The following is a 9754-nucleotide window of genomic DNA, read 5'->3' on the forward strand; positions in this document are numbered from 1 at the left end:
CCCTACAAAATGCGTGAGCTCACCAGAAAGACAGAGAGACAGAAAGCAAGAAATCACCCCCCAGGGGGGATGACCATGCCACAATCCCTTCTCCTCCATTCTCCTCTCAGGATCTTGGGCACACATGCACACACGCCTGGCGTGAGTTTAAGCCACCGGGACCGGGACTTGAACCGTGGTCAACTTGAACCATGGATTTGAACCGCAGTCAACTACATGGGAGTCCAGCGACATAGTCATTACGCTAACTGTTGGTCCCCCTTTATTTATTTATTTTAATTTGACCAGAGAGGGACAGGTAGAGAGAGAGAGAAGGAAAAAGGGAAAGCAAGTTGCCAGGTCTGGGACTCAAACTGAGGTCAGCCATGTGGCAGTCCAGCGTCCTTAACTTTCATGCCACCTGCCAGCCCCCAACAATAAATCTTAAAAAAATAAAAAAATGGCTTGGTGGGGGACCAGCAGGTGGTGTGGTGGCTAAGGTGCTGGACACTCCCACATGGCTGACCACAGTTCGTCCTGGACCTGGTGGCTTGCTTTCTCACTTTCTCTCTCTTTCTCTCTCTCTGTCTCCCTCTGGTCAAGTTAAAAAATAAATGAATGAATAAATAAAATAAAATACACATTTTTAAAAAAAGGCTTGGGGACAGCAGGTGATATGGTGGATAAGGCACTGGACTCCCACATGGCTGACCAGGGTTCAGTTCCCAGACCTGGCAGCTTGCTTTCTTACTTTCTCTTTCTGTATCTCTGTCTCTCTAGCAAAAAATCTCTTTTTAAAAAATTAATCTCAGTTTTTAATCTTTGTATTTTCCTGAGTGGTGATCACTTAAGGGTGGCAAGCAGCAAGAACTAGTGTTCTAGATTAGAAGGGATAGGAATGTTCAAAGGAAAAAATTAATGGTTTAAGGGACAGTTATGATCTCAATGGGAAACCTTTGATGGGAACCATGACTTATTAAACTTGCCCTAGGGGGTGTGCCCAAAAACTTGTGCAAGACATTCAGAGTATAAAAATAGAGGGTCTACAATCACCCATTGGGGTCCTTGGCATCTTTTGATGAGTTATCCCTGGAGAACCGGTATGTCACTTGGCTCAGGGACTGGGGCTCAGACATAGAGTCTGGATAACTCACGCACCATCAAGGCAAAATCAGACATTGGAATTGGTTTTCTGATTTAAATTGACTCCCAAAAGTCTGTGCATGTGGTTCAATAATAACTGAGATGAAACAGATTTTCTTCAGGGCCATCTTGAAGCATCACAAGGCGGATGATCACTACTTACGGGACTCAGATACTATACGTGAAGCACAAGGCTATGGTCCTACAGTTCCAACCTGGAGAAGGGTGTCCTTTTTTCTTAGGTAGTAGTTCATGGAAATGCACATTCTAAAACACTATGTGGGCCAGCAGGTGGTATGGTGGTCAAGGCATTGCATTCCCACATGGCCAATCACAGTTGAAGTCCAAGACTTAGCAGCTTGAAAATCATGCTGGGCACATGTGTGTGCACGCCCAAAATCCCAAGAGGAGAATAGAGGAGAAGGAATTGAGGGATGGTCATGTCTCCCAGTGTGTGGGGGGAATTTCTCACTTCCCTTTCCCTGCCTCTCTCTGGTGAGCGCATGAACCCTATGACAAGAACCTAAAAACAAACAAACAAAAAACTATGGAGGAATTTCAGAATTTTTTTGCACCCAAATAAATTCATACATGGGCCAGCAGATGGTGTGGTGGTTAAGGCCCTGGAATTCCCACATGGCTGACCACAGTTCGTCCTGGACCTGGTGGCTTGCTTTCTCACTTTCTCTCTCTTTCTCTCTCTCTGTCTCCCTCTGGTCAAGTTAAAAAATAAATGAATGAATAAATAAAATAAAATAATTATTTTTAAAAAAAGGCTTGGGGACAGCAGGTGATATGGTGGATAAGGCACTGGACTCCCACATGGCTGACCAGGGTTCAGTTCCCAGACCTGGCAGCTTGCTTTCTTACTTTCTCTCACTCTCTCTCTGGTCAAATTGAAGAATAATAATAAATGAATAACTTTTGGGGGACCAGCAGTTAGCGTAATGGCTATGTCGCTAGACTCATGTAGTTGACTGCGGTTCGAGTCCCGGACCTAGTGGCTTAAAATCACACCGGACACATCTGCATGCATGCCCAAGATCCCGAAAGGAGAATGGTGGAGAAGGGATTGCAGAGTGGCCATCCCCCCTGGGGGGTGATTTCTCGCTTTCTTTCTGGCGAACGCATGCACCCAATAGCAAAAAACTCTAAAAAATAAATACATCAATAACTTTTGGGGTAACAGCAAGTGGGATTAAGGTTAGATGCAGGAGTGAAGTTTCCCAGGCACATAGGGCCTAAAGGAGGCCAAGCCATGCTGAGTCTGCCCTGCCTCTAAGTATGGCCTGTGCACCCACTACCCCTGATGCCCAACATCCCTGCTGGAGTCATACTGCGGGGGGGCCTCGATGTGAGGGTGACTTGCATTCTTATCTCCTCCTCCACCCCTGAGTTCACCTGTCCCCTTGGTGGTCCCCCCCAGCTAGGATCGCTCTAGGGGCCCGTGTGCCTGGCACCTGCCAGAGGCTCAATGGTAGTGAATAAATGGGTGAATTGAGGGGAAGGACACAGGGAGGCCGTTGTGTATTCTGGGAAAGAACTGTTAGGTCTGAGCTCGAGAATCCCAGCTTCAGCACCACAAGCTGGCGACTGCCAAGAGGAGGCCCCCAAGAGCAAAGAGGGCTCAGAGCAGAGCACTCGGCTGATACCTAAAGAGGCTGTGTGGCATTCTTTCTTCTCTGGGCCTCGCTATACTCAGCAGCAAGTAACATCACTTCTCAAAGTCACCATGAGAGTAGGCGAGAAGTCCTGTATAAACCCTCTAGCCTTGTTCCATTGGCAAGTCCAAGAGCTGAGGGGCCAGGAAGAGAGCCAAGGAGGGTTTTTAGAGGAGGTGTGAGTGAACTTGAACCCTGAAGGGGTTACTGCTTACCTAGAGGCTTGGAGACTGGTACTTCTGGGGCTGTGAGGAAATCACCATGGAGGAAGCCCTGGGGACTGCTGAGGTCGATCTCAAGTGGGTTTATTTTGTCTTGCACTCAGTGGGAGCCAGTGATGATTCTGGAACCTGGGCAGTCCTTGGAGGGGCTGACATGAGGAGTGAGGCCTTTAGACAACCTGAGTATGTGGGGCAACTTCCTGGTTCCACTCTTGGCCCCGGGGGCTGAGGCGGGGAGTCAGCCAGAGACCACAATCCCTGCCATATCTCCTTCCAGGGGAACCAAAACATATTCCATGTTAGGAAGTGGGGGCCAGGCTTGACAGGAAGTAGCCTATTCTTTTGGGAGCCTTGACCACTCATGGTCGAACAGGGAAAGTATGTTAGAGAATAGCCAGGCTGGCCGGAGGGCCTCAAGACCCATTTGCTTCCTGAGGGTAGGAATGGGGATATCTGGGCCCTGTTCCTTGTCCCCCAAGACCCTAGCCTAGAAGCAGCAGAGTCCTGGACTGGGAGACAGAGGGTTAGGACTTCCACCGCAGCCCTGCCCTGGCTGGCTTCATGATCACATGACCAGAGATCACGAAGCCAGCCCTTCCTGTGTCTAGCTTTTCCAGTCAGTGCAATAGAGTACCTTCCAGCATCAATCAGCCACAGTTCTAGGCTTTTCCTGGGGGTTCAACGTTTAAGAGGGAGCTTCAGATTGGGGGACCTTTCATTCTCATCTCTTCCCCATCCCCGTGCTGGGTTCCCTTCCTTCTGCTCCTCCACCCACGCCCCCCCCACCCCTGACCCTGTGGCCAGCAGCCTCCACTGCTGTCATCCGTTGTCATGGGAACCTTACAGCTCTGACCTGGCTCAGGCAGGAGCATGCCCGGAGCTCCTAGCAGGGGAAGCCAAGGGTAGCAGGGGCAGATGGGGGGTCTGTCCCTGCCAGCTTGACTGGATGTTGATGCACCTCCACCTCCCAAGGGCTGGGGGTATTAAAAACATGTCCAGGATGGGGATAGGCTAGGGTAGAAGGAGGTCAGGGCCTGACTGTCCCCAGTCCCTGGGGTCCTTGCCCTTTTCCAGGCCTGCCCCCCCAAACCAGGCTCCAGGCTGGCGGTGATAGGGAGGGGCGATGGGGACCTTCCCATTCCCTCATTGCCGATGGGAGCTCAGAGCCCTGAGCTCAGCTCATTCTCGAGGCTAAAAATACCAGGGAGGCAGCAGCAGCAGCAGCTCCCCCACCACGCTGTCCACCGCCACCCCCAGCAACGTGCACACGCACGTGCACACGCACACGCACACACCAGGCCTAGCCTGGACCAGACAGCAAGGTGCTGCTTAACTATGTCATGCTGGGTCCGTGGAGGTTCTGAAGTCCTGCCCCTGTGTAAGACCCAAATCTGGGTTCTGCTTCCACCTCTGTACCCAATTCAACGTGTGATCTTCGGGGAGTTCTTCGGCTTCTCTGGGCCTTAGTGTCCCTTTTTGTGTAATAAGGGAGCTGTAAGGAAGGGAGGAGACTCGAGAATGGAGAAGTCCAGGGCCCTGGTCACCCCATCTCATGAATTATAGCCCTGGCAGCTCCCAGTGGTGTGCCCTGGGTCACAATCTCCTCTTTCTAGATGAGCTCACTGAGGGTGGAGAGGTAGGAGTGGCTCAAAGGATGTCAATCCAGCCTTTGGGTCCCAGGGTGGCCCTCTTCTGCCCCACAGGAATTTCTGGGACCTCCAAGCATTTGTTGAAAAATACAACAGTGCACACGGTAGTGGGGCAGGGGGCTGGCTGCACCAAACCTCAGCGTCCTGGAGAGTCCACACTCCAAACTTGGCTTACTGGAGCCCGATTTTCTTCTCCTTTGAGAGATTTTTTATTATAGGGTGCTTGCCAGAGAGACAGATAGTGAGAAATCACCCCCCCACCCGGGGGTGGGGGGATGGCCATGCTAAAATCCCTTCTCCTCCATTCTCCTCTTGGGATCTTGGGCATGCACGCACATGCGCCCCATGTGAATTTTAAGCTGCTGGGTCTGGGACTTGAACCATGGTAGAATATGTGAGAGTCTAGTGATGTAACCATTATGCCATCTGCTGGTCCCAGGATTTCATTTTAAGTTTCATATTCTATCTTCCTTCCTGGAAACTAAAATCATCTTCTCTCTTCTCAAAGTCTCTGGTTTAGGAGATGTCTAGTTTTATCTGGGAACAAATGTGAGAAAGCTGGGAGACCGTGCCCTCCTTGGGGTACCAGGAAAAACCCACCATAGAATTCACAATCAGTGACTCTGGAAAACCTAGGAAACCAGAGCTTGGCCTCAGGAAGCCCTGGGGGTACCCTGCTGTGGGACCTGGGTCACTGAGTTCCCACGCTTCTCTCCACAGCCCTGTCACCCAATGACACTGACATCTGGAGAACCACAGGACATACTTCCCCACAGACTCAAGGTCTCAAAGTTTGGAGGTGGTGGCTATAGGACCAGGGGTGGATCTTCGGAGGAGTCACCCACTCCTGCAATACAGACAGTGGGCTTTGAGCCCCCTGTCCTAAGTTTACGATGCCAGCTCTTCCCTTTGGTTTCTGTGTGACCCTGGGCAGACACTCCAACTTTCTGAGTCTTCTTTTTTCCATCCATAAAACAGATTTTTTAAAAATTTACTGGGACCAGCAGTTAGCGTAATGACTATGCCGCCGGACTCCCATGTAGTCAATCGCGGTTCGAGTCCCAGATCTGGCGGCTTAAATTCACACCGAACGTGTGTGTGTGCGTTCCAAAGATCCCGAGAGAAGAATGGAGGAGAAGGGATTGCGACATGGCCATCCCCCCTGAGGGATGATTTCTCACTTTCTGTCTCTCTCTGTCTTTCTGGTGAGTGCATGCACCCTGTAGCAAAAACCTCTCCAAAAAAAAAAGAAAGAAAAAGAAAGAAAGAAAAAGAAAAATGTATTTAATTTTATTTATTCATTCATTTATTTTAATTTGACCAAAGAGAGACCGAGAGAAAGAGAGAGGGAGAGAAAGTGAGAAAGCAAGCCATGGTCAGCCATGTGGGAGTGGCACTTGGTGAGTGTCTAGCGCCTTAGCCACCACACTCCCTGCTGGTCCTCAGGGTTTTGTTTTTAAGTTTTTCTGCTTGAGGCCGGCAGGTGGCATGGTGGTTAAGGATGCTGGACTCCCACATGGCGTCTGCGGTTCCAGTACTGGATTTGGCAGTTTGTCTTTCTCACTTTTCCTCTCTCTCTCTCTGTCCCTCTCTGGTCAAATTTAAATAAATATATAAATAAAGCTCAATGAAATAATTCCTTTTTTAAAAAAGAATTTTTTCATTGAACTTTATTTATTTGTTTGTTTGTTTTCATTTGACCAGAGAGGGACAGAATGAGAAAGAGGGGGAGTGGGGGAAGTGAGAAAGCAAGCCGCTGGGTTTGGGACTCGAACCTTGGTCAACCATGTGAGAGTCCAGTGCCCTTCACCAACACCACGCCACATGCTGGCCCCAATAAATTAATTTTTTTGAGAAGTTTTTGCTATAGGCTGCATGTGCTCACCAGAAAGACAGAGAAACAGAGAAATAGAAAGCCAGAAATCACCTCCTAGGGGGGATGGCCATGCCACAATCCCTTCTCTTCCATTCTCCTCTTGGGATCTGGGCACGCACGCACACGCACCCGGCATGAGTTTAAGCGGTCGACTACATGGGAGTCCAGCGACATAGCCATTATACCATCTGCTGGTCCCTAATAAATTACTTCTGCCATAGGGAGCATGTGCTTGCTAGAGAGACAGTGAGAAAGAAACTGAGAAATCACCCCCAAGGGGAGATGGCCACACTATAGCACTATAATCACTTTCTCCTCCATTCTACTCTTAGAGTTCTTTTTTTTTTTTTTTTTTTTTTTTTTTTAAAGAGGTTTTTGCTTTAGGGCACGTGTGCTCACTAGAGAGAGAGAGAGACAGTGATAAATCACTTCCTGGGAGGATGGCTACTCCGCAATGCCTTTTCCTCCATTCTGCTCCTGGGATCTTGAGCATGCATGTACATGTGGTAGGAGTGATTTTCAAGCCACCGGGCCTGGGACTCGAACCACAGTTGATCATGTGTGGTCCAGCACCTTAACCACCAGGTCACCTTTTGACCCTTGTCTGCAAGGGTTGGTACAAGAATTAAATGAGATAGTCCCATTATGTGCCTGGCAGAATAAACTTTGTTTCTGGAGGCTGGGAGGAAAAGGACAGGCTCTGGAAGAATTCTGGGACATTACTTCCTTAGTTATTCCAGTGTTGGAACTGTGTTGGCTGCCGGTTTCAGGTTCTGAGACCAGCTCGGGTCCTCTGCTTTGGAGTAGGGGCCTCCAAAAGCCAGGTCCATTAGTTTTGGGAACATGTTTTCAGCCCATGAATGGATGCTCTTAGGTAAAACATTAATAAACTGCATCACGTTGGTGGGGAAAATTAAATGTAAATTAGATAATTAAAAATGAAGCTGATGCCCGCTGCTTGGTGTTATTAGCTCTTATTAAAAGTTATGAGAGGTGGCTCTGGGTGGAGGCTGGTTGCAGGTTCTAATGGAGGTGGGGGCTGTAAGGAACTGCTTCCTGAAGCCCAATTTGGTTTCCAGAAGGAGTAGACCTTGGGGGTGCTCCTGTATGGGCCCTGGATAACTCTGCAGTGCTGGGACCAGAGCCCTGGGTGCAGGCCTCGGTTTTGCCACTTGTGGGTCCCTGGGCCAGAGCCTTCTCTCGCCAAGTCTCGATGTTCCTCATCTGTAAAAGAGAGGCCATAATGGAACCTAATTTTTAAAAAATTTTATTTATTCATTCATTTATTTTTAATTTGACCAGAGAGAGACACACAGAGAAAGAGAGAGAAGGAAAATGAGAAAGGAAGCCACCAGGTCCGGGACTCGAACCATAATCAGACATGTGGGAGTGTCCAGCTCCTTAACCACCACACCACCTGCTGGTCCCCAATGGAACCTAATTTAAAGGACTGAGGCAGGAATTAGATGAGATAATACCTGAGGCCTAGATCATAGTAGGTATTCTCAACAGTCAAGAGTATTTTTTTTAATTTAATTTAATTTATTCATTAATTTATTTTAATATAACCAGAGAGAGAGAGAGAGAGAGAAGGTGAGAAAGCAAGTCACCAGGTCCAGGACTTGAACCAACCATAGTTGGCCAGGTGGGCGTGTCCAGCACCTTAACCACCATGTCACCTGCTGGTCCCACCAAGAGTATTTTTTTTTAATATATTTTATTGGGGCTGGCAGGTGGCATGATGATTAAGGGTGCTGGACAACTGTGGTTCAAGTCCCAGAACTGGCAACTTGCTTTCTCATTTTTTTCTCTCTCTCTCACTCACTCACTCTGTCCTTCTCTAGTAAAGTTAAAATAAATAAATAAATAAATAAATAAATAAAGTTAAATAAAATAATTCTTAAAAGAAAAAAAATATTTATTTATTATTATATTTAACCAGAGACAGGGAAAGTGAGAAAGTATGCCACCAAGTCTGGGACTCAAACCGTGATTAGCCATGTGGGAGTCCAGCACCATAACCACCAGACCGCCTACAGGCCCTAGCCACGAGTATTAGTATGAATAATATCATTACTACCAACATCATGACTGAGTCCTTCTCAGTGGCAGGTCTGGGCTGAGTACTGAACAGACAGCAGCTTTTGCACAGACTGCCCCCTGTTAGCACATGGGGTGGGTACTGCTATCCCATGCTCTAAGACAGGAGAGCAGGAGAGTGAGCTCAGACAGTGGAAACAAGTGTCCACACCCGATGAGGCAGGTGGCATTGTTTTATTTATTTACTTCTTATTCTTTTCATTTGCTTGAGGGCAGGTGCTAGCCAGAGTGAGAAGGAAAGTGAGAAATCACTGTGTGTGTGTGTGTGTGTGTGTGTGTGTGCGTGTGAGGGGTGTGGGAAGTGTGTGTGTGTGGGGGGGAGGATGACCACAGCACAATCCTTTCTCTCCCATTCCCCTCCCAGGATTTTGGCCATGTACACACACTTGCCTGGTGTGTTTCTCAAGCTCCCAGGTCCAGCACAGTCCGCCATGTGGGATCCAACTGCCTTAACCACCAACCCCCACTAGCCCGGTGGCATTGTTTATGGTTCCAAGTCCACAGAGGAGGAGCCATAGCAACAGCACACCCCGCAGGGCCCTTTCCCAACCAAAGGGGTTTCTCTGCCATCCTTCTTTTTTCTGCACCTGTCCTAGGCTCCAGGGCCTGTGCTGGGTGTGAGACCCAGAGGTGAATCATCCTGGCCTGAGGCAGCCAGTCCCAGGAGCTAAGTCCAGGCAAGGTTGTAGCCAGAGCACCAGAGCGAGTCCAGAGAACAGGCAGGCCTCACTGGGGAGGGGAGTGTGTCTGAGGACACCCCAGGAGGTGAGATCTGGTTCAGTACTAAGAGCCTGAGAGTCAGGAGGGTGGGCAAGGCAGGTAGCACGACCAGCAGGAGAGAGGCAGGGAGGCTGCAAACCAGGGGGCCAGGCCTGTGGTGGGCTGCGGAGGGCGTGCGATGAGGGGGCGGGAACACGGAGCGGGTGAGTCACCGTTTCTGGGCCAGGCAGGCGGCGGCTGCGGAGCGGGGGGCGCATTCCTGGCTGGCAGGGCGGCCGGCACTAATGTCTTTCCCACATGGCCCTGAATTCCCCGCTCGGCACGATCACACGGGCAAGACGCTCCCGCGGCCACCCCCGCCCCAGCTGCCTCCCTCCCACCGAGAAGGGAAGGGGGGGGGGCGGG

The sequence above is a fragment of the Tupaia chinensis genome, unplaced genomic scaffold (genome assembly GCF_000334495.1).
Source record: "Tupaia chinensis unplaced genomic scaffold, TupChi_1.0 Scaffold000484_1, whole genome shotgun sequence".
NCBI lineage: Eukaryota > Metazoa > Chordata > Mammalia > Scandentia > Tupaiidae > Tupaia > Tupaia belangeri.